The sequence below is a fragment of the Phocoena sinus genome, chromosome 14, assembly GCF_008692025.1.
Source record: "Phocoena sinus isolate mPhoSin1 chromosome 14, mPhoSin1.pri, whole genome shotgun sequence".
Classification (NCBI taxonomy): domain Eukaryota; kingdom Metazoa; phylum Chordata; class Mammalia; order Artiodactyla; family Phocoenidae; genus Phocoena; species Phocoena sinus.
The window spans coordinates 22,192,647-22,214,961 of NC_045776.1; the positions used below are offsets into that span (position 1 = coordinate 22,192,647).

General features: G+C 39.7%; 1 pseudogene; it reads left to right on the plus strand.

The window, feature by feature from the left end:
- The window catches only part of LOC116764981, a 46,938-nt pseudogene extending 27,380 nt beyond the window's left edge, over window positions 1-19,558 (plus strand).
- Window positions 19,559-22,315: the final 2,757 nt, after the last annotated feature.

The following is a 22,315-nucleotide window of genomic DNA, read 5'->3' on the forward strand; positions in this document are numbered from 1 at the left end:
AATAATATGGAGCTTCCCTGGTAGTGTAGTGGTGAGGAATCCGCCTGCCAATGCAGGGGACACAGGTTCGAGCTCTGTCTGGGAAGGTCCCACATGCCACAGAGCAACTAAGCCCGTGTACCACAACTACTGAGCCTGCACTCTAGAGCCCATGAGCCACAATTACTGAGCCCACAAGCCACAACTACCAAAGTCCATGCACCTAGAGCCCATGCTCTGTAACAACAGAAGCCACTGCAATGAGAATCCCTGCTCCGCAACAAAAGAGTAGCCCCCACTTGCCACAACTAGAGAAAGCCCGTGCGCAGCAGCAGAGACATAACACAGCCAAAAATATAAAATAAAATAAATTAATTTTAAAAAATGATACAAATTAACTTATTTACAAAATAGAAAAAGACTCACAGACTTACTTAGAAAACAAACTTATGGTTACCCAAGGGGAAAGGGTGGGGAGGGATAAATTAGGAGTTTGGGATTAAAATATACACACTACTGTATATAAAATAGATAGCCAACAAGGACCTACTGTATAGCAAAGGGAACTATATTCAATATTTTATAATAACCTATAAGGGAAAATAATCTGAAAAAAAACCTATATATGTATATGTATGTGTATGACTGAATGACTTTACATCTGAAACTAACACAACATTGTAAATCAACTATATTTCAATAAATTTAAAAAAATAAAGTTGAAGTCCTATGATTAAATATGCACGTGTAAATATGAATATAAACCAATGCACGTATGTATGTAATATATATTTATAGGCATGTATAGCTAAAATTCGGGAATATAAGGCAATAAAGAGTTTTACTTTATTTCCTATAAGGTACAAAAGTTTGTTTGGAAGATACAAAAGGATGGCAAAATGTAAGAATTTTAAAGCTCTTCAGTTGATTTATTATGGACAGCCAGCAGGATTTTTTCACCCGTAATTGTACTGGAAAGGAATGTGGCCTCATAACTGTAGCTATGAAGTCCAAAAGAGGTATTTCTACCTAGTAAATGCGGAGTCACTCTGGTGCCTTACCTAAGGAAATTTCCTCTAGGGATTTTCTAAGAGTATCACAGTTATCACACTGGTAAGATCTCTCATATGCCAGCCCTGCGCCTGCCATGACCACCAATACAATTGTGACCACTCACCACCATCGTCACAACCACTCCACAGTGCTTACCCCACAAACTACTCCAATCCATCTAGTGCCAGTGTCTACTTCTGACCAGAGCACCTGTGTTTCTTTGATGAGAAGTGGTTCTTGCTGCCCTCTACCAGTCCCTGGATTTTTCAGGATAAATCCCAGTGGGCTACTGGGCTTTCAGTCACATGCAGGCTCAGTCCTTGAACCAATCAACATAAGCCAGATCAATCAACCCACTAGTAAGTTGGATCTGGAAATAGTCAAGGAGGTGGTTAGTTATTATGAGCCATTCTGTGCTGGACAGGTCCCGTGGGTACCGGTGAGGACATGATCCTGTGGCTGGCTCATTTCATGAGATGATGTGTCCAGACTGCCCACCTGGCCTTTTTCCTGAGCAATGGGTTCTCTTTATCTTTTAGGAAATTCAGTGATAAGAGGGGCAGCCAGTATTTCGGGCACAGACTCACTCTAGTCTTGACAATTTAAAGACAATCTACTCAGCTTTTCTGCCAATATCCTCTTTGAAGTTTCCACAAGTTTCCTTCCACTAAAAGTTTCCTCTTTTAGTTTCCTCTGAAGCTAAGGTCAGAATCTTTTGATTTGGGGCCAAATTCTCATATCCCTCACTATGTTCTCTACACTAGATCTTCAGACTCTTGAGATCTAACCCTCAAATCGTGAGCCAGGTTTGGCATGATTTGGATTTTACCCTTTCCTAACTGTATGACCTTGGACAAGTTAATTACATACCCTTTGAGACTCCATTTCCTATCAAGTGGAGATCGAACAGGGCTACTGAGAGGAGTAAATAAGAGAATGTGTGTAATGCCCCCCAAGTTCATAATGCATGCTCAATAAAAGCCTATGTCTCTCTTTCTCTGCCCTTTGGATTATACAGAGCCTGAGAGCAAGCAGTGAGTACTCTCTGGTGTGTTTTCCCTTAGTTCCTTATGATAGTCTAAAGAAGAAACGGATAAGTAATAGCAAAAGCATATTTGTTGAAGCAATAAATAGCACAGTGCCATGAAATGCAGCAAACTTAGCCTCTGTGAACCCAAAAGGACAATCTTAATTAAACTCCCAAGACACAAAGCAGCCATGCTGAAAGCTTTTATAAAGACATTTAGCATCCTTGTCCATTACCTGATTGTCATAGTACAGCTGTCGCTCATATTATATACAATGGGGCAGGTGGCACATCAAGAGCCGTAAAATAATTTTTACACTGTTCATAACTGTGGCCTGGTTCCCCGAATCTTCTAGAGATGCTATGGATTGCCTAGTATGTTTTAGTTAATTTGGGGGGGGGGGCTTAAGTTAGCATATATTGATTTATGGTGCTTGCAGTTAAGAAACCTGATCGATACAGGAAATAAGGCCTCAGGGAAAAGGGAAAATACGGCCTCAGGGAAACGATGATGTGTGAATGAGGCAGCTCATGACACTCAGTGCAGAAATTGAAGTTATCTCCTGTGGTCACTTGGAATGGTGTGTCCACTGAAGGCAAGGCTTAGGGAGAACTCCCTGGCCTCTATTTTTTTTTAAATGAAGAACTTCAGAAATTCCGGGATTGTAGAATTGGGGGATATGCTCCTAACAGTATTGGACAACTTAAAGAAATAGCATGACAAGTGCCAAATACTAAGTTCTTGGCTTAAGGCACAGGCCAAAAAAATCAGGAACTCTCTATGGATGTACTAAAATAATTTCTTATCTCTTATAGCTGCAGGGTTAAGATAGCTGAAAAATCACTCAGTGTTTGATCCTGCAGGTCAGTGAAAAATGTCAGATGAATTCATCAGGTCTCTTTAGGGAAGTTAAAATAGTAAGAAAGAAGCAAATATAGAGAATTTGGGATGGGGGAATATGGGAAGATATAGATGGAAAAATACCCTGACACTCCACACCTACCATGACTCCCCTGGCAGGAGACCTTTTCCCCTGCCATTTCAGTGGTTTCTTCCTTGCTTGGAGACCCTGTAATGACCCAGGTTGTAGCATCTGTCTTACAGAAGTGATGCAGTTCTCATCAGGCTCTACTCAAATGCCCCATGAGAGCTCCAAACAACTAGGATGACTCAGAGATATGACAAAAATCAGACCCTGGAGGAAAGGTTTAGTCAAAGAAACTTCTAGAATATTGATAATTTAAAATCTGGAGAACATGTATAGGAATAGGTTCTGAGGACACTAGACAAAGGGGTAGAAAGTTGATTTGAAATAGGGTGAATGCATCGATATTGGTGCAGTTATCAGACACTGGATTCAATGTGTTGGCAAAAACAACCGGGAGTGCCTCTAATTATTTGCTCAGTTGGTTGACCAAAACCTGGATTCAGTAGTAGCCCAGGGTAAATGAAGCTGAGATGCCATAAATTCCTTAACATACAATATACAAAAAGAATGCAGAATCAGAGAGATAGAAACGTTGGAGTGAATTTATTCTGTGTAAGCCACTCATCTCTTATATTCCCTAAGAGGACTCAGAAGACATTTTTTTTCAACAATGCATTGAAAATTACTTTATTGTGGAGATCACAAGAATCTTGGAAATTATTTCCTATATGCCAGAGATGCTGGGAAAAGTCATCACAATTAATGTTGGTGTCTTTATTTCAGAGGAGATGCTAGCACCCAACATAGGAGCACCTCAAAATATAAGGCAAATGCTAACAGCCATAAAAGGGGAAATTGACAGTAACACAATAATAATGGGGGACTTTAACACCCCACTTACACCAATAGGCAGGTCATCCAGACAGAAAATTAATAAGGAAACACGAGCCTTAGATGAGGCAGTAGACCAAATAGACTTAATTGACATTTTTAGGACATTCCATCCGAAAGCAGCAGAATACACTTTCTTCTCAAGTGCACATGGAACATTCTCCAGGATAGATGACATCTTGGGTTACAAATTAAGCCTCGGTAGATTTAAGAAAATTGAAATCATATCAAGCATCTTTTCCAACTACAACATTATGAGATTAGAAATCAATTACGGGGAAAAAAAAATCTAAGAAAACACAGAGGAAATGCTAGGATCCCTGTGTGGCGATGGCCAAGTACCATCACTTTTCTTCTAAAGGCAAGATAGGTTGGATAATGTAATGGGTGGCAGACCTGAGAAGTAACCATAGGTTCCATAGGTGATTTCCCACGGAAAAGACAGAAGGTGTACCACGCTTCACTATTTTTCAGGGTTATGTCAGCTATCTGGTTCTGGCCACACTTTAGTTTATGGGGGTCCTGGTCATCTTTCCATCCCTACAGGATATCAGTTTTGTCCAATAAAATGATAAGTTCATGCTGAGACATGCTAAGTAAACTGGAGTTAACAGTTCCTAAGTGACTTGGTACAATACCTACATGCCAGCAGGTAGGAGATGATTCAATAAAAATACAGTGGCCTGACATTTCAGCAGACTCTGGGGGAATGATCTGGTTGATGTCAAGAAATACACCCTAAAGAGAAAGACAAGTAACTCCCTGCCCACTCTACAATTGTAATATGTCTATTTGTATTATGATGGCAAAACTTAACACATCTGGACATGTTTTTCTGACCCATGTACCAGATGACAAAAAAGTTGACAACTTTGTGCTCTGGAACAGTGATTTTCAAACTTTAGCGCACATCAGAATCACCTGGAGAGTTTGCTTAAACAGACTTCTGGTTTAAAATTTTCTGATGCTCCCTACTCATAGGGTTTCTGTTTCAGTAGGTCTGGAGTGTGGCTCAAAAATGTGCATGTCTGAAAGTTTTCATGTGATATTGACACTGCTGGTCCAGGGATCAGAGTTTGGGAACCAATGTCATAAAACAACAAAAAGTTCTTCAGTTTGTTCAGTCTCTAATGTAAGTATCTTTGCTACTTCTGATCTAACACAGGGGTCCCCAACCCCTGGGTCACGGATATGCACTGGTCCATGGCCTGTTAGAAACCAGGCCGCACAGCAGGAGGTGAGTGACAGGCGAGCGAGCAAAGCTTCACCTGTATTTACAGCCACTCCTCATGGCTCACGTTACCACCTGAGCTCCACCTCCTGTCAGATCAGCGGCAGCGTTAGATTCTCATAGGAGTGTGAACCCTACTGTGAACTGCGCCTGTAAGGTATCTAGGTTGCGTGCTCCTTAGGAGAATCTAATGCCTGATGATCTGAGGTGGGGCTGAGGCGGTGCTGGGGAGCGGCTGCAAATACAGATTATCATTAGCAGAGAGATCTGGCTGCACAGAGACCATAATAAATCAGTTGCTTGCCGACTCATATCAGAACCCTATCAGTGAGTGTCAAGTGAAAACAAGCTCAGGGCTCCCACTGATTCTGCATTATGGTGAGTTGTATAATTATTTCATTATATATTACAAGGTAATAATAATAGAAATAAAGTGCACGATAAATGCAATGCACTTGAGTCATCCCGAAATCATTCCCCACCCTGTCCGTGGAGAAATTGTCTTCCATGAAACTGGTCCCTGGTGCCAGAAAGTTTAGGGACTGCTGATCTAACAGATCCAGTGATATTTTTTAAAAAAACTGTGACAAGTTATAATTCTGTATATAACCTGTTGCAAGCCACAATTGGAGAATCAAAAAGGTGGTTCCTAGAGTTTGGAGGTAAAACCATGTCTTCTTCAGCATTTACCATAGTTCTGCCATTGAAAGACAGCTCTTGGACCATGGTAATAACTGTGTACTTGACCAAAATAAACAAGGCCAGACAAGTTAAGTAACTTCATTTAAGTTAATAAGGAATAGAGTCAGGGCTTGATACCAAGCCTATGCCCTCATCAGTACCATCCCCTGCCCCCGCTAGGATTTTGCTAGGGCAAAATGCTGGGGTTGGCTTATACTCATGGTCGTAGTAAGATAACTGGTTCATATAGATATATTTGCCCGTAAAATCTTTTAAACTTTGAATAATTGCAAAGGGTTTATATCCTTGAAGCCAGATAAGAGTTTTAGCTCAGGCTCATGTTTGGGCTTTACTTTCCTTACCTGTAAAATAAAAAAGTCAAATTTAATAATTGCACATGTCCTAGCTCTAAATTTTTGTGAGTATACTTCTCAGGTCTTTCATATATACTATACCCTCACCCAATCAAAAAAATCTTATATTCCCTATCAATATTGCCAATATTTCTAAATGCTATAAAAGCACTTTACATTTCATTCTTGCTGTGTCATATTCAATAAGAGTGACAAACTATAAAATGAAAAAACAAAAGGAGGCTATTTTTCCTGTAGTTTTCAATTGCATTAATTACCTTTCTCTAAAAGCTCCAGTGAGATTTTTCTGTATTTGAGTTTAAGATAATTTATACTTCTTTTCCCATAGACTTCATATTTTAGTGCACTAAATCCATTACATTCTCTAGACTGCCACAAAAGACCTTCCCCACAAAATGAGCTAAACTTAATGCAACAATGACACGTTCTATTGAATGGGCTGTAAATAGTTCCAAAGTATTAACAAGAGCCTCAGATGTCTTGACTCAATAAGACTCAAGACAAATTCAGATGGTGACATTTTCCTGTGTAATTCTTTTATTTCTGTACCCATTTAAGTGATTTCCAGAGCCTGCTAAATGTCATCTAAGTAGGCTTGAGAGACTATTTTGAAGGGATTTTTAAAAATGCAATTATACCTCTATTTGACAACACCATCTGCTGCCAGCATCTCACTTTGTTGGCTTCTGGTTCTGTTAACTCCTTCGTCACTGCAGTTATCTGAGTACTGACACCTCTTTTCAACACAAACCAATGCAACTGTCAAATAGTTAGGGACATATATGCCCTCAGAGGGGTCAACATTATCATGGAGCTCCATAATACCAACTAATAGAAAGCCTAATATTTCTGCATCTAGTATAAGAAGATGCTAAATTAGATACCTGTTATTTAGTAATTATGACATGATTTTACTTCTGCATTATCTCGGGAGGTTGACGTATTAGTTGAAACAGGCCTAAGGGGAATACTATTCATCTCTGCAAGAGAACTACTAATAAAAATTTCTCTATCTTGTGTCTCTGATATTAAGTATAGCAGACTACCACTGTCACCATCACGATGAAGAGAGTAAATTCTCACTTCACAAAGGAGAAACAGGACCCAAAGTTCTGTTAGCCCCAAATATCTCTCCAGGACAAGGGATTTCTGAGTCTTCATCCAATCATAGGGGAGGTGCTAGGGCTTAGAAATCAGAATGCTAAATAGCACAGACCTGTGCTGGAGGCATTGTCTCTTACGTAGTCCTTGTTAACAACTTCACATTCTTTAAGTAAAAATATTTGTGAAATACCATAATTCCTCATGGACAGTTTCAGGAATGAAGATTACCTTTTAGAGAAAGTTTGAGGTTATACACTGCGAGATGAATATTGAGACAACATGACTTTGGGACTTAGTAGCAGGCTTAATTCCACAAGAAACTAACTCACATGCTTTGAAAAGCTGTAGATAGAAGTATGGCTTCACCAGGGGAGTTTAAGCTGCTCTAAAATGGATCTCAGACCCTAAGGCACCTTAACTTGTTGTATATAACCAAGTAACTGCCTTGGCACAAATGATGGGCCAAGTCTACATCACTGAGAAGATCACATATCACTTATTTAAACAAAAGAAGCACAACAGAAGTATCCTAAGAGATGAGAGAACTCTGAAAAGTAGCTTAATTATTGGAAATTTGCAAAGTACTACTAAGGGCTCTCAAATTATGGAGAAAGAAACATCAACAACTAGGACTCTGTAATATTAGAAAAATTCATCATCACAAAGCTGGTGAAAGCTCCAAATTATCCAGTTGGACCTCATTGGTGAGTCAGACACAAACAGGGGCCCCCCCAGATAGAAAACACTGACATTCCTTCTTCAGGATTACACAGCAATGACTTACACTGGCCATTTAAGGTCTAAGAAGGAGCAGCGAGAACTGAAAAAGTCCTGAAGTGCCCAAATCAAACGTTTGCATTTTCTTCAGATCTCCAAAAGACTTCAGCTAACTGGGTGTTCTCACTCATGCTGTTTTTAAAAAACAGAAACAAAAACAAAACTCTCTTCTTGTCTTCTTTCAACATGGCTAAACCTCTAGCCTATATTCTGTCTGAACCAATAGAGGATCACGGCCACCTAATTTTCTCTCACCGAAAGCTTATGTAAAAGTATAACCCAATAAGATGTGACCTCGAGGTATAGTCAGCCTGTCTCTCTGTGTCTCTGTCTCCCTCATAGTCCCTGGGAGTCTCCTCCAACAGCATGAAGTGAATAAGGGCCTTGGAGCCAGTCAGTTTAAATCCAACTCACAGCATATGATTGATTGCATGACCTTAATTTTTTTAGCCTATTTTCTCAACTGTAATATTCAACAGGGGCACCACTATGAGCCTTGATTAGATTTTGTTTTCTAAAAAAAAAATCTGAAACTTTTTTGGGAGGGGACAATCGGAGAATTTGAATATGGACTGGATGTTAGATGGTGTTGAGACATTATTGTTAATTTCCTTAAGGTACGATAATGGTAATGTAACTAGTTGGGGTAATGTCCCTATATTTAGGACATGTATCAGACATATTTAGGGATAAAGTACCATAATGTCTGTAATATATTTTTAAATGATTCATCAAAAGAATAAATGGCACGTGGGTGGGGAAGAGGGAGAGATGGAGGAAATGGAGGAGAAGAGAGAGAGAAAAACAAAATGTTAATTATTGATGTTAACAATTGTTAAAACTACTCTAGTGGGGTACACAAGGTAACAATTATGAAAACTGCACTAATCCTTCCCAAGAAGTATCATGTCTTCAAGATTATGTTCTATGCCATAGGCTAGGAAACCTACCACCCACATTCTGCACACCACACACTACTGACATTGTACTCCAAATGTGTAACCTATAGAAAGATATGTATTACTGCTACGAGTCTAGACCCGGGCATACTGAGACCTCATAGGCAAAAATGTTATATGTGGACTTGATCTCCTTACAGAGATCTAAATTTATTTGTTAAAATAGTGCAGAACTTCATCTTTTCTAACAACTTCTGGATGTTCAGTCTATTCAACATAGCCTAATACACAACTTATTAAAAAAATTTTAATAGCTATAATTTCTACCTAAATAGATTCCTTTAAAATGTATAATCTGTTTCAGAAAATGGAGGGAACTTAGAGGATGACAGGGATTTGTATACAGTATACCCCCCTTAGATATATCACAATATGTTCAGTTTCAATAATACAATATAGGTATTTCAGCATTTCATGAATAATGCATTCTTTGACCTTTTAGACTACTACATAATTGCATATCTAGAAGATATTTTGATGTATCCTGAGATCCTGAACAAAATATTGCTCATCTTTGCTTGGTATTGGCCTGTCCCCAAGAATGACGACTCTACAGCTAGCTTGAGAGATGTGTATTTGATCTAATGCAGATAGAATACTGAGACACTTCATCTTCTTTCAAGATTTCTAGATGAATTCACAAAATGTCAACACCATCTTCAGTTGACATCCCTCTCTTCCCCTCTTAGGGACGTTCAATCCTTCGTGAGAGTTTTCAGGACATAACTATTGCTTTACTGTATATTTTTCCAACTTCACCACAATTGTAACTAACTTGTTTAAAACGAAGCACATCATTGATCTAAAGAATAAGGTCTTCAAACACCTTAAATGCCAATTTATGACAGCGACACTTGTAATATTCTATATATACAGTTATACTTTACCATGTATATTTATACTACACTGTCTATACTTCTATAGAGTGGGAATCATGTCACCCCAATGAGGCAAAGACTCTTAAGCACCATGGTCCGGTGGTATTCTGGTAAACTAGTACCGCTCAAAAGAAAACAAAAAATAAGCTTATATTTATAGATAGTATTTGTCAATTTTGTGGTGCACATACTTTCCGTTACCAACTGTTTAATCACCAGAAGGCAAAATTCCTGAATATTTAACAATTGCCTTTCCCAAGGTGATACAAGATAGGTCTAGTAACCAACTAATCCTGACCTTATTGCTCATATGATTTTCATCAATACACAATCAAACCATAAAATTTAGAATGTTCTCATTAAATATCAAAACCATATTTTATATATGTCTACAACACCCAGGAAGACTCAGGCACCTCAATCTATATTCATTCAATCCTTTGTTCATTCTGTCACTTAACAAATATTTACTGAGTCTTTGGATCCCAATATAATTAGCATTAGTAACCAAAACAGAATCTCTGTGTATCATAAGAAAATCTGTGATAGATACAGGATTTTTTTTACTTTTCCCTGAGAAGTTCCATATGTGAAAGTTAAATACTTAAGTAGCCTCAGACTCAGTTTTACCATATGTAAAATTAAATATATTAGGACTAATTACAGAAAGATAAAATGGACTAGAAGAGTACATATCTTCGAAATATGGCCACAGCATACCCCATGCCACATGCTGTTCTATAGTGTGATCATTCCACTCAAGATCACATCATCAATATGTAAAGCCTTTGTCCCCTCCTCTTGTTTCTGAGCAGAGCTGAGAGCTGCATAAGCCAACAGAATATAGTGGAAGTGACACTGTACAGTAGCCTCTGCTTGGGTTTTTATTACTTCACTTTTCTTCATGTTCATCATCATAGCTTTTTGACCATAAAAGAGACTTAATGGTTATACTGATAAGTAGCCAAAAGATATAAAAATCCTTTCTGTGAGACTCCAAGTAAGTAGCTGTTAAGTATTGAAATGACTCCACTTTTAAGGGACTGTTTGCCACCTGACCCTAAAAGATTATAGGCTAGTTTGAGAGTGCTTGTCCTTTGAGGTCTAGAGCATCATGGGACAAGATGGCACATGCCATGTTAACCATCATATCCCTAGGGTTTAGCATTATTCCTGGCACTTAGTAAGCACTTAGGAAATATTTTTGGTGAATAAACAAGTGAGAACAACATAGACCCAGGAAGTAGATTCCAATAGTATAGACCTACACTGCCCAAGATAAGAATAATGCTTTTTTTCATTATAACTCACTTTGTAGGAGCTCTCCTTGGTGCTGAAAACTACATCTTGCCGGCAGTACTGATAACTATCATTATCAGTAGGGGCTTAGGGGTACATGGAAGAGATCCCTGCCTCCAAACACGAGTGGAAGTGTAGAATTCTTATTGTAGGGAGGTTTTGCGCCGTTGTCAATCCAACCACCTAATGCAATTGTGGATGCGTAAGGGAGGGAGACTGACTAAACAATGAGACCTTTCTCCTCACCCAGAGACAAAGAGAGGCTAGAAACTGGGTAAAAGCAGTATAATCTTCAAGCAAGGAAGACCAACATCCAGAAACAGAATATTTCATTTCTAGTGTAAACACCATTGACTAGAAGACCATTATGTGTGCCTAAATTTGAACGTTATGGTTACCCTTTCCTTTCCTCAACAAAAGTACTCTGATGCCATACTCAGGACCTTGAATAACATGCATCTAGCATTAAGGTATTTTCCTTATATTCTTTGGTAATATGTCTTCAATCATAAAAGGAGAAAAATCTCTGATCGCTCACAAAAGAGTCGTGACCATATTTAGCCAACACAATTCTTCTGCCTGAAATATAAAAAAGTTCCTGCTGTGCTTGTTTAATACAAACTAATTCAAAGAAAAAAGAAATAATAACATATCTTTTATAGGGACCTGATTTTTTCTACTTATATAATTTAAATCACCCTAAGCTACAATCATATCCTAGGACTTACACCTCCATCCCCAAGCTTATGACTCCACCAACTTTACCACAAGTCTTCCAAAGTTGAAAATTATGTGCTGAGTTTTTTCATACTCTGAAAGTATCTTAGAACTTCAAGCACTGAGATCGTAAGGACTGTATGAAACACTAGTAAAGGAGGAGAACAGATATCAAAGGAAAAACAACACAAGAAAAACAACACAGGAAAAACAACAAGACTCTAAGAAATAAAGGGATTAAGGACACCAACAAGAATAGAAAGAGCAACCACTCAATGAACACACACTATGTGCAGGCTTTTGCCCAGGACTCTGTATACATTACTGCATGTATCCTCAGAACAAATCTACAAAGTAATCTTATACCTATCTACAAATAAAGAAACTGAGCAATAGAGAAATCAAATAATGTGGCCCTTTTCCACTTATCTAGTGAAAAGGGGAATAAGTTTTAGAACCAGGCACTCTGATTTTAAATTCTGTGCCTTTCACCAGGAAGCCTTGCCATAATGAATCAATATGAAATTCAAATTTCCAAGACAGACAGCCAACAGTTTTCTATCACTTTTTCCTTTTTGATTTATCCAAGTAGAATTTAATTCCAAAATTAATGGTTCTTGTTTCACACATCTGATCTATTTCTCTAGGCACACTAATTGGTTTGAAAGCAGGTCAGGATTGTTCTGTGCCCACATTAGTGTCTAGAACTATACACATATGGCCCCTGATGCGTGCTCAAATATTGATTCAATTAAATTCTTAACCAGGTTTGAGTCTAAGCATTTTTTCATTCTGATTTTTAGAACAAGGATTCACTCGGAATTTTAAATTTAACATTGCAGATCTGGGGAAGACCTGAGAGAATAGCCAGTTACAAAAAGAAGACATGATTTGCTCAAGGTCACAGAGCCAGTTACTCTCAGAGCTAGGAAAATCAGTGGGGGAATCAGGCCACTTTGGTAGGAGATGAACAATTTCTCCCCCTGCAGAGAGTGAGAGGAGGGTTGGGAGAGCATCGGGGCAAAGAAGTAAGCAAGAAAATAAGTGGTTACAACTGGGAGCAACTGAGGACAGACGAAATGGGGGCCCGGAGGGAATGTCTGATAGTTGGTATGTCCCTGTCATGGAAGCAGTAAAGTAGCACAAGGAGCCCTGGTGGGAGGCAGCTGGCACACGTTTTTCCTGAACTGTAGCTTCAATGATCACTGCCGTTCTTGTCAGAATGGTCTAGTGTATTCAGAAAGCAGCAGTCCTCAGATTTCTAGTGGGGGAAGAGGTATGTCCTAAGTTGAACTGATACAGATGGCTGAGAGAGAAACCTTGGAGGGTCAGACTAGAAGATTTCCACATGGATTCAGCAGCAGGGACTGGGGGGAAGGGAACTACTGTGTGGATGTCACAGATGAGCAGAAACCAACTTACCACAGATAAGAATGTTCTGGCAACTGCAATATCCATCACCAGAAAGGACTGCCTTAAAGAAGAGCGGAGTAACCCCCAGCCACTTGCAGCATCCAAGCAGAGGCTAGATGTCAGGGATGGGCTGAAACAAATTTAAATACCAAATTTAAATTTAGGCTTATTTTAACTTTTATATTCTTTACAAATCCACAGATTCTAATATTTTAAATTAGCTTATAATTCACAGTGCATCTCAAAGTTATCCAGGGGAATGCCACCCCACTCTCTTGAATTCAAGGCAAAGTTCTGCTCTAGAATCACCTGAGACCATAGCCTAGAAATAATAACATCTCATATTTGTGTATAGCACTTTAAGAGTTTATGAAGCTCTTTCATTTCTAGGACTTTATATGACCCCACACATACACACAGAGAGAACCCTAAGGAAAGTAAAGCAAAGGCAGTACTGTCATTTCCCATTAGGTCCAAGGAAATGGGGGTCATTCAATTACCTAATGGGTTATTAAATTTCCACTACATGGTAAGCACCTTTCTAGGCACTGGGGATACAGAGGTGGAAAAACAGTCCTAGACTCTATCTCATGAAGCTCACATTTTTAAGAGAGATACAGGCAATGAAAAGTAAATCAATATATATTATATTCTGAAGTGATAAATGCTATAGATAGCAATGATTTAGGGTAAGCGTAGGTGAAGATTAAGGGTATGAGAGGTGCTACTTTATAAAGTGCTGTGAGGGAAGACCCGAGACTTTTAGGAGACGATGGAGCAAGACTTGAGGCTGCCTTTAAAAAAAAGACATTATAGGTCCTGAAATAAGGGCATTTGGGGCATTTTCAAAGAACAGAAAAGAAGTGAGTATGGTTGGACTGAAGTGAACAAAGCAGGGAAAGCTAGGAGACTAATCAGGTCGTGCAAGGCACTGCAGATCATTTAATAAACTTTGGCTTTTGCTCTCACTAAGGCGAAAAGCCATTGAACGTTCTGAGCATAGAAGCACATAACCTAACAGCTTAAAGGGATAACTCAGATTTCTATGCAGATTAGAGGCTGGGGGATGAACAAGGATAGGAAGAGTGTGAACTGCTACAGGCTATTGCAAAAACTCTGGCAAGAAGAATGATGTTTTGGAAAAGGCCAGTAGTGGTACGGATGGTAGGAAGTGATTGGATTTAGGATTTATTTTGAAGGTAGAATAATGGAATGAATGCTGGATGAATGAACATTATAATACAAGCCTTTCCATTTTAATCTAAATGGCATAATGCAATCATTGACCTTGGGCAAGTCATTTAACTCGGCATCATCTTCATCAGTTTAAAATCCAGACGCTTTTAACACTTGCAAACTCAGTACAGTACTCTTTCCAGTTTAACACGTTTAAGTGCTAGCTCTGGAGCCTCTTCTTGTACAGTATAAGGATGAGGGCACTGGCGATATCTTACTACACAAGACCTGCTTCTTAGACGTGTACAAACCCCTGCCTGTTTAGAAAGATGGTAACACCTCCCACCGTGGCACATATATGCAGTTAGTCACACAACTACACAGAGCTCCCTACGTGTTCTTGGCATTGAGGTTGCCTGCTTTTGTCTAAATGTGTATCTGTAATACTCACAGGATCCCTGGGAGGTAAACTGGCTCATGGAGAGACCGAGGCAATGAGACGTAAATGGCTGGCCTTCAGTCACTGAGATCTCAGTGGGATATGGTTTTGGTCTCATTTTCAGTACAATCCTTTCTTAGTCATTGAGCAGTGCTTTTCCTAAAATGCTCCAAAAAATATTCATGGAGAGAGCCAGATGCAAAGTGACATTTTGGAGGTTTAAGAGTAAGAGAGACAATTTACATGTTCCATAAAATGAGGGGGCAGTGGACTCGCCTTGCTGGTGGCAATTTGCTTTCTATGCAATTAGAAATTGTTTTTGTTCCTGCAAGTGAGATTTACAGTCTGTACTTCTGAACATAGTTTCAAAAAATTATGCAGGCCCCAGTGCAACTTAGAGCCCATGTTAGAAAACTGGCAGACGGAGGTTTTCACTGGGTGGTTGACTGCGTCTTCTATCCCCTTCTATGAAGGCCACTCAGGAGAATATACTCTCAGCAAAACCTTTATCCAAACTACAAAATAAACTGAAACTTGTGTTCAATTCCTTCCCTCTCATCTGCCCTTTTTTGTGTCTCATTTTCACCTCCTGTCTTCTTTCAAGACTCCTGGTTTGCTGTACCCCCAGAATAAATGACCCCAAAACGCATCCATTCACAAAAAGTCTTTCCTACTTTTTGACTGTTAAAATTGGACTCTGGACAGAGTGATTCTAAATCTAAAAGAATATATCTTAAGTGGTGCGTGTAATGTCCTGTGACCTTATTTGGAAATAAGGTCTTTGCAGATGTAAATAGTTAAGGATTTTGAGACAAAACCATCCTAGATTTAGGGTGGGCCCTGAATCCAGTGACTGGTGCCTTAGAGGAAGAGAAGAAGACAGAGAAGAAGGTCATGTGAAGGTGGAGGCAGAGACTGAGTGACGCTGTTGTAAGTCACAGAACACCAAAGGCCATCAGAAGGTAGAAAAGACAAGAAAGTCCCCTGGAGCCTCCAGAGGAAGTATGCCCCGAATGACATCTGATTTCCAAATTCTATCCTCCAGAACTAGGAAAGAACAAATGTGTTTTAAGCTACCAAGATTGTGGTAATTTGTTATGGGAACCCTAGGAAACCAATATGGTGGATTTGAACCATCATGACACTTGCACAGGGAGAAAGTTATGGGCAGGTGGCCTTCACCCAGCCCATCAAGTCACATCATGGTGTACAGAACTACCCATATGCCTACATTCAGGGACTCCCAGAAATCTCTAGTTAATAGTATAGTTTCTGTTGGCTGACTGCCTGGATTGAACCCCAGCCCATCACTCCCTAAATGTGGGGCTCTGGGCAAATAACATCTGTACTCCTTAGTTTTCCATCTATAAAATGGAGCTTAAGACTATACCTTCCTCAAAAAGCCCTTGTGAAGATGAAGTGAGATTGCATGTTAAACTCTCAGAACAGTGACTAACACATACTAAGGGCTCAAAAATATCAGCTAATTTTTATTAAAAGAGGCTAGGCACGAGCCACTATGGAGAACAGTATGGAGGTTCCTTAAAAGAACTAAAAATAGAGTTACCATATGATCCAGCAACCCTACCCCTGGGCATATACCCAGAGAAAACTCTAAATCAAAAAGATACATGCACCCTAATGTATATAGCAGCACTATTTACAATAGCCAAGACATGGAAACAACCTAAATGTCCATCGACAGATAAATGGATAAAAAGATGTGGTACATATATACAATGGAATATTACTCAGCCATAAAAAAGAATGAAATAATGCCATTTCCAGCAACACAGATGGACCTAGAGATGAAAATACTAAGTGAAGTAAGTCAGACAGAAAAAGACAAATTTCATATGAAATTGCTTATATGTGGAATCTAAACAAATCTAAACTTACTTACAAAACAGAAACAGACTCACAGACACAGAAAACAAATTTGTGGTTACCAACAGAGAAATGGGGGAGGGATAAATTAGGAGTTTGGGATTAATGGATACACACCACCACAAATAAAATAAATGAACTAAATGTATGTATAAAATAAATGAAATAAATATATAGCACAGAGAACTATATTCAATATCTTTTAATAACCTACAATGGAAAATAATCTGAAAAAGAATATATATATATATGTGTGTGTGTGCATATATTTGTGTGTGTGTAACTAAATCACTACGTTGTACACCGGAAACACAACATTGTAAATCAACTATACTTCAATGGAAAAAAAAAAAGAGAGAGAGGCAGTTGCCCCCAGTCTCCGCAGTCGCTTTAGGCGTCAGCTCTATTGCAGGCGCCTCTGACTGAGCTTCTCCTGGTGTACTGACAGACAGACGGACGGACGGACTGACGCGAGGCCGCGCTCCCACCGGCCTCCTCCGACCGCCCAGCGGCCAGCGAACACCACGGGCAACGCTGCCGAGCCCCAGCCCGAAGGCAAGCAGCCTGGCGAAGACTTTCAAGATTTTTCTCCCTGTTGTAGGACTTATGGTTAAAGTTCCTGTGAGGTTGTATTTGTCCTGTAAATTACTGCTTTTCCAAAGCCTCCTGTTAATGTCCCCTGATGACGGTGGCTTTTACGCGACCATTGTCGCGGGGGCGAGGCTGCGTGCGGTGTTGGCGGTGTTTGTGTTCATCGCGTGGAAGGAGGGGATGCCTGACTGCCGGGAAGAGAAAAACGAGGAGCGCAGCCCTTGCTTCCAAGCTGCAGGCGTGGCCGGGAAGCCCTGAAAGAGGTTTTCTTTTTTTTCTTGTCTGTGTTTAAAAAAAAAAAAAGTGTGGGTTTTTTGTTTGGGGGGATTTTTTCTGTTTAAGTGGGGTGGACAGTGGCGGGGAGGGAAATTAACTATTTATTGCAGCTTATACTTTGGTAAAAATGCGGGGCGGGGTGGAGGGCTGACATTTTTCTCGACTGCCTGTTACGTGCCAAGTGCTTTTCGTTCTGGACAAAATGCTTTTGACTGAGATCATGTTTGACCCATGCAAATATTAGTGTCAAAATAGAAGCTAGGATAAAGTAACACTAATTAGTAGGTTTAGAATTTACTTCACATTAAAATACGTGTCCTGAGGTAATTTTCATGGCTTGGCTCAGGCAACAGTTTTAAGAGTACACCTTCATTGATGCTACTCACAGAGGTGTGGACATGCTGTTGCTGCTTTCTACCTCTGCCTACTACGTAGCCTATTATGACGATGAAGTTGACAAAGTAAACCAGTATCAACGACTAGGTCCAGAAGACCTGGAAAAAACTGAAATAGGTCCTGAACCCACTCTTTTCGGTAAGGCAAAGTTCTCCTGCATGCGACTGCACTACAGATCTAAAGAAGCAAGCGGCTATTTCCACACCCTGAGAGCTGTAGTGCACAATCCAGTAGAGGACGGAAAAGATACCCTTCAACATCTTTTCTGCAGATACTGCAGAGATGCTGCAGATCACCAAGCAAGCCATGGGATCAGATGTACCTATAACAGAGAGAAAGCTTGAGAGGAGGAGCAGTAAACCTCATGAAAACATCATTGGCATCAGATCTCAAAACCAAGGCTCTTTGGCCCAGGGGAAAATAAATTTAATGAGCAAATTTTCATCTCTAAATCAAAAAGTGAAACAGACCAAATCCAATATAAATATTGGCAATCTACGAAAGCTAGGGAACTTTACAAAACCTGAAATGAAAGTTAACTCTCTAAAACCAAACTTAAAGTAAATCTTTGGGAGTCTTGAAATCATGGAAAACACTAGTATGATGGATAAGAAAGCCCAGGCAGTCAGATGGGGAAATGTCTTCAGATAATGACTCATACCACTCTGATGAATTCCTTACTCTGATGAATTCCAAGTCTGATGAAGACAGGCAGCTAGCTAACTCTCTAGAGAATGCAGGGCCAGTAGACTATGTGCTTCCTAGCTGTGGTAGTATTGCTTCAATACCTCGATTAGGCAGTCGATCCCAGTCTATGAGCGACACTGATATTAGCATTCATGTTCCTTCAGTGGTTATTATTGCTCATGAAAGTGGTCCTGGAAAAGGCTATGAGTCTCCTCTGAAGAAAAGTCCTTCGGCTGACAACATAAACAACACTGACTGGCTTTGCCAAGCCCATGGATATTTATTGCCACAGATTTGTCCAAGATGCACAAAACAAAATGAGCCAGCTGTCAGAAACCAGGTCTGTTTCTCAGGCTAGTGAGGGAGGAAATCACATGACCAATCAAGTTTCTAACGAAGACACTCAATTTGAATCAATGGAACAGATACCTTCTCTACCGTCTCAATTAGATGTGTCTTTTGCTGCAACAGGCCCACAGCTTTTGTCAGTTGAACCAGTGCATTCAGTTGTATCTCAAAAGACCCCCGGCTCCGAATCTGGCACACTTGAACTTGAGAGAGGGCTTCATGTAACTCCTTCTCCTTTAGAGAGCTGTAGCAGCAGAGCAGTCTCTCCCTTTGCAAAGATTTGAAGTTCCATGGTCCAGGTTGCTACTATTACCCAAGCTGGATTAACCCAGGGGATAAGCTTTGCCATGGCAAGGGTTCAGAAGAGCCCTGCAGAACCTGAAGTAGTTAATGAAGTCCAGCAGAATGAACTTAAAAATATGTTTACTCAATGCAGACACACATAATTCAGATTTAGTTTTTAGCCACTCAGAATCCTGTCGCTTTTATTTAATCCAAAAAAAAAAGGAGGTGTCATGTAACCTGTACTGTCTTTGAATCTAGGGATCACAAATTCTGTTTATTTGGAAAGGCTTTAAAAGGAGACTGAACCTGAGGAGATTTCCAAATTTGAGAGCTAGGACAATGGAAGTGCATCATTCTAGAATGTGTAGACCTGAGTAGCTTATACACTACAGAGCAGTTTGTCTCTTTAAAAGTAATTCAGGAATAGATTACTTTGGGACATAATAACCTGAACCTATTTTGGAGTTGTGTGGGTGGGTAGAATGTATGAAGCAGACACAAAGGGTGGACGTGGATCCATTTAGGTGATCGGCATTTTTCATAATTTGTTTTTGTTCTGTTTGTCAGTTCATTTCAAGGTAAATACTTAGTTTTTAGTGACTTCAAAGTGTTACTAGTATGGAGAAGCATTTTCATATAAAAACTATTGGTTTAGTTTTTGATGGCTTAACCATTCCCTATAAAGAGCTAACTGAGGGCTAATGGTGCTACAGTCAAGAAATGAATGCCCATTTAATCCTAATTTTCCCCACATTCTACTTAAATTTAAAATACTGCTACCTTGTACACCTCAAAGTCCAGGAGCATTAAGACTTGTCAGTCATAAAACCTGAGATGTCAGATGTGAATACCAGCACCTATTAATTTTGCCCTCTTTTCAGAAATGTTAAGAATGTATATATATCGGATACCGGTAATGCTTGAAAGAAGTCTTTCAAGTTGTCATTTTTTGCAGGGGGCAGTCCATGACATCCTGTGTAGACAAGCACAACTGTTGAAAATTTAGTCTGAAGCACAACTGTGCTAAAACTTTAGGTTTTATGACTGTAACCTTGATCACGTGGAACCAGGGCCTTGTCTGTAAGCCTATATACAGTAAGAAAGTCGCACACCTTATTCCAAACAAGTATTGGTTTGTCTGATATCTTTCGAGTCTTACTCTGTTGAAGTGATTCTCAGCTAAACACTGTCTGTTGTAACTTTGATATTTCCACTTTTGTTATTTATTAGTGGTATCTTTTTTTGAAGTGTCAGATGTTGTGACTATTTAAAATAAAATATCATTGTAATTTAAAAAGAAAAAAAACAGAAAGAAACTAGGCAGTAATATTTCAACTACTAGTTTCCTTTCTGCATTCACCTTATTTGGAGTGAAACATTATTATAGAAATGTACTCTTTTCTTTCTTGAATAGATCTTTATTGGAGTATAATTGCTTCACAGTACTGTGTTAGTTTCTGTTGTACAACAAAGTGAATCAGCCACATGCATACATATGTCCCCATATGCCCTCCCTCTTGCATCTCCCTCCCACCCTCCCTATCCCACCCTTTGAGATCATCACAAAACACCAAACTGATCTCCCTGTGCTATGCTGCTGCTTCCCACTAGCTATTTTACATTCGGTAGTGTATATATGTCGATGCTACTCTCACTTCGCCCCAGCTTCCCCCTCCCACTCCATGTCCTCAAGTACATTCTCAATGTCTACGTCTTTATTCCTGCCCTGCAACTAGGTTCATCAGTACCATTTTTTTTTTTAGATTCCATATATACGTATTAGCATACGGTATTTGTTTTTCTCTTTCTGACTTCACTCTGCATGACAGACTCTAGGTCCATCCACCTCACTACAAATACTTCAACCTCGTTTCCTTTTATGGCTGAGTAATATTCCATTGTACATATGTGCCACATCTCCTTTATCCATTCATCTGTCACTGGACACTTAGGTTGCTTCCATGTCCTGGCTATTGTAAATAATGCTGCTATGAACACTGGGGTCCATGTATCTTTTCAAATTAGTGTTTTTCTCTCTTTTCAGATATACACCCAGGGGTGGAATTGGCGGTCATATGGTAGTTCTTTTAGTTTCTTAGAAACCTCCATACTGTTTTCCATAGTGGCTGCACTAATCTACATTTCCACCGTGAGTGCAGGAGGGTTCCTTTCCTCCCAGGTGTGATATTCTTTATAGTCAGTGCCTTCACATACATTATTTCATTACACTCCCTTAACAACCTTATAGGTCACACAGAGAAGAAAAATTGTCTTCTTTTAAAGATGAAGAAACTGGGAATCAGAGATATAAGTTCTCACCAAGATCACACAGCTGTGGCACAGGGAAGAATAAAATCCAGGTTTCCCGGCTCCATTCTACACCTGTTTGCATAATGTTTATATATAGACAAGGGGACTCACTGAATCAATGCAGGAATCCTTAAAGGATTGTCAGAGTTCTCAAGACATAGTCCTCGGTTACTGTAATTTGTCTCATTTTTTTGGCTTAGACCACAAAGGTACCCACTAAATCACTTGTCACCTTGCAAAGGGGAGGACAAGGAAGAGTAGCCACTTCCTCTCTGACCCTCACCTTCTAACACCAATCACTCTGTTAGACTAGTTATGTTGTCACCTTGTGTGCTTCAAAGAGTGAGAGAAACACACTCCTTCACCAAGGTCTTGGGTAAAGGCAGTATGGGGGTCTATCACAAAGGAATACATCAGAGGTAAGTAAGACCCCAAAGACAGATGGTCAGAGAAGGACCCTGTTTTGAGGGAGGGCCAGGAGAGGGTAAATGCCACAGTAGAACCTCAGTGTTCTCTCTGATCTGTGAACAGCCCTGTTGGGGAAAGTTCCAAAGTAAATTATAGACCTTCTCTCCCCATCCCCAGGGCCATGAGCATAAGTTCTCTAA